The sequence below is a fragment of the Octopus bimaculoides genome, chromosome 3 (genome assembly GCF_001194135.2).
Source record: "Octopus bimaculoides isolate UCB-OBI-ISO-001 chromosome 3, ASM119413v2, whole genome shotgun sequence".
NCBI classification, from domain to species: Eukaryota; Metazoa; Mollusca; class Cephalopoda; order Octopoda; family Octopodidae; genus Octopus; species Octopus bimaculoides.
The window spans coordinates 120,516,867-120,521,214 of record NC_068983.1 but is presented as its reverse complement, the minus strand read 5'-3'; positions in this window follow the sequence as shown (position 1 = coordinate 120,521,214).

The window sequence follows — 4,348 nt, the reverse complement described above, 5'->3', positions numbered from 1 at the left end:
CACACACACACACACACACACACACACACACACACACACACACACACACACACACACACACGGCGAGCTGGCAGAAACGTTAGCACACCGGGCGAAATGCTTAGCGGTATTTCGTCTGCCGCTACGTTCTGAGTTCAATTTCCGCCGAGGTCGACTTTGCCTTTCATCCTTTCGGGGTCGATTAAATAAGTACCAGTTACGCACTGGGGTCGATATAATCGACTTAATCCGTTTGTCTGTCCTTGTTTGTCCCCTCTGTGTGTAGCCCCTTGTGGGTAGTAAAGAAATAACACACACACACATACACAAACACATGTAAATATACTTTAATATATAATTATACGTATTTATGTGTTTATTTCATTTATTTTATAAAAAGATAAATATAAGTCACTCTAATGTACATTTCTATCTTATATTCATTTTTTTTTTTCTTTTCAAGTTGACATTTGGCGAAATATGCAAGTCTTGTACTTTTGTCTATTACTCAATGTGATAAGATCCTGCGCTCTACTGCGAACAAGCATTGATCAGTAACAGCTAAGTTATCGAAGTAGCCGCTCTTTTTAGCCTCATAGACGTATGTATTTATTGATATTTTTGGTGTTGTCTTTGTTTGTAGCGGAAGGACTCGGCGGTGACGGTGACTGTTTACATCGTCTTGGTGGTATTTTTCTTGATGATGGTGGCGATGGTACTGCAGCCGGTGATAATGATGATATATGTGGTGATGACGATGATGACGACAATGGCGATGAAGGTGATATAATGACAATATTACAGTAACACGTCGCCTACTTAAAAGACATAAATGTCGCTGTCGGCTGACTCCTTTTCTTGATCTCATTGCTGAGTTGTTGCTTGTTCTTCGATCTCAGCAGTAAATGGAACCAATTACAGTGATACGATTGTAGCCATTAGTGATAGGTGTACATTTATTTTTTTTATATATGCTTCTATTATTGTTCTTTGTCAGTTATTTATCGGAGAATTGTAGAACAAATTTAATATTGTCTGTTTCTTACAAATTTTTTTTTCTTCCCTGAGATATCATATTGCGGCGGCGGTGGTGGTGGCGTCTGCGGTGGTGGTGGTGGTGGTGGCGGTGATGGTGGTGGTAGTAGTGGTAGTGGTGGTGGTGGTGGTGGTGGTGACGGCGGCGGCGGTGGTGGTGGTGGTGCTGGTGGTGGTATGACTGAAGTGTTTGAAGTGGCTTCATGGAATGATGCTGGTGATGGTAGTTTTGATGACATGGTTGTTGTGTTAATTTTTCATTGTTTAAACATCATTCCAAACTTCACTATTTTGTCTGTTTTTCTTGCAAAATGTACCCAAGACTACATTATCTATTGTGTTCTTTCATAAAACGGGTCAAAAGTTTTCTGTTGCCATTGGCTATTACTATTATAACTTATATGCTGTTGTAGCTAACGATGCCAGTAATAACAGCTTTCATGGCCTTCTGCTTACAAATGTCATGTATAAGCTACTTAGCTACTTCATGCCAAAGTATACTGATTCTGCAAACAGATCGTGGAAACACACTTCAAGCTAACGAGGCAATCCCTAAATGATCGCTCGGCCTGCTAGAAACATCAGCCAAATCTCCCTCAAATATCTTGAGAATAAAGGTCTAATCAAAGCTAACCTGGAGTTTACGATCATATTCAGTAAAGTTGATGATCTTTCAACGACACAAAAATATAGTGCTGTTCCTTACTCTCTCTCTAATCATGAACAACACAGATTTAAAACACTCGATGTCAGCATAAATGATGTTTCTTGCAATCTCTGATGGTAACTTCACTTCTAGGAATGACCTTACCGTCTTTCTCATCCACAATGTATCCAGGTCTACATCATTTTATGCGTTTTTCCCTTTTAAGACAGTAAATTGTGATACGAGGGTGATTTGGCTACTGTTTTGAATAAGTTGGGTAACTCTATTAAGGCGCCCCATGAGACAGTTTGTTGATATATTAATTGTCCCTGTATGCAAATATAGATTACTATGTAGCGGTACAGTTCATCACCCTCGGTGAACGTTCACTTTGGAGTTCTGTATTTGAATGGATGAGAAAAATTTCAGACTGACATATTTGAAAATTAGTGTCGACCAAACAGAAAATATCGTCTACAAAGAAGTTTTGTAATCATATTAATATTATCACCAACAATAATGTGATTTCTCTAAGACATCACCCAGTAATCTGTCAAGTTCATTTACACATTGCTCAATACATACTGTTGTTATGACTTCTCTCCCTCATTTTATGCCTCCATTATAGATGGGTAGATTTGCTATTACTAGTAACAGAACAATTAATGAACTTCTATGGTTGACATTTACTAATGTTCGCTCTCACTGAATATCGACATTAGATCTCATCATTTAACAGCTGGCTCCTCCACTTTTTTTATATCTGAAACTATTGTCTTAATTAAACAAAGCTAAAAATTCAAATAAAGCTCATGTTAACATGAATATTTATAAAGCTGAACAAAATGCCAACAAGAGTTCGAATATTTTAATTTCGAAGTTTGTCACTGTTTCCCGTGAGGAAAATGGAGGAGCAATAAAGGTACTGGTTTTTAACAGACAAAGCAGTTATCTTAATTCCCTATCACTGACTCTGGCTAATCAAAGTGCTGTATGACGGAGCGAGTAAAACGCAACACACTCAACTGGCTTTGTTAAATGCTACCCATGGGTCGAAATTCGGCAGGTAACTAAAGAGAAAGACTCACAAGAAGGATGGTTTCTATGGGGTGGGGTGAACACCAGTGGAAGAGTGAGGTTGGAAGAAGTAATCGTAAATAATGAATTTTTCCGTAAATAAATAATTACTCATTGATTAAACTTAATCTTATCAAGCTTCCACAACCACTCTCTCTCCCTCCCTCCCACCTCTCCCCCCCCTCTCTCTCTCTCCCTTTCTCGTTATGTCTGTGTGAGAGAGAAAATGTGTGTGTGTGTGTGTGTGTGTGTGTGTGTGTGTGTATTTTATTTGTTGAGTTTGTTTATTATGCATGCAAGGAGAACTTTAGACCACCTTTGATTCCAGTGCTTAAGACTGATTCAGTCACCTAACATTTATCATTCGATTTCAACATAGCATGAAGGTTTCTGGTTTTTTTTTGTAACGTGTGCTATTGCTGCTGTTAAGATTATATTTGCTTAAATTCTATCAAATAGCTACCTGCAAACATTCGCGGGTATTGTACAGTGTAACAGTACCAGCAGCGGCAGCAACGACAACAAAAACAACAATAACAACAATAACAACAGCAACAACAACCATAACTTAATTTTTTGAAAAATTCTGTTAGTGCAATTTGTATGATACAAAACAGCGTGCGCGCGCGCGAACATATATTTGTCTGAATATGTATGAGGCGATATTTCGAACGCAGTATAACCGTGAAAACATCAGAAAGAGTGGGTATTATCGCCCTTATTAGATGGAAAAATGTTGTTAACAAACAGCCACGGGACTGTTCGTTGACCACTTGTTTCTGTCTAATCTTTCCGCTGTTTTCAAGACTATACTGCGTTCGAAATATTGCTTTCTTATCTGTACAATATGATACACATTCGACCCTTTTAAAAACAAAATAAAAGTTTGTTTACATATGTTATTGTTGCATAAGAAAACTATATTTATCACTCACCCAATATTACATAGGCTTCATTACTTTTGTACATGTTGTAGTCAAAGAATCACTCATTCTACATAATTATTTTCCACAATAAATGATCCGCCTTATTTCACAAATACTGTATATATATATTCAAAACTACCAAAATATATGCATATTTACATATGAGCACATGATCTTATATCACATGCATGTTCAAAAGGTTTCCAAAGGAGAGCAGGTTTAGCTTATGCAAAAGCAGTAAACTTACAACATATTTGACACATTCTCTGTAAAGGCTACAAATATATATAATAAGCATTATTATTCACATTCACTGCAAAAGTTCCTGAAGAACAAAATTTCTTGTATAGACACGAGGAGGCACTAACACACCTTGGCCTTCTGAATTTTGAATCTGTAATTTCAAATTACCGGGGTTTTTTTTGTTCTACTTAAAGCAAGAAATACAGGCGAGAAATGTAATAAATAGACAGGATAAAGGTGAAAACATGATATCTCTCAGTAAATTGAATATAAACGATAATAACGTAGTATAGTAGGATATACGAAGTAGAATAATCAATTGTGGAAATAAGACTATACGCAAATACAGTAGTGTATTAAATATACATTCATGACATACCGCGTATTATATAGTTAGTTAAATAGATAGATAGAGAGAGAGAGAGAGAGAGAGAGAGAGAGA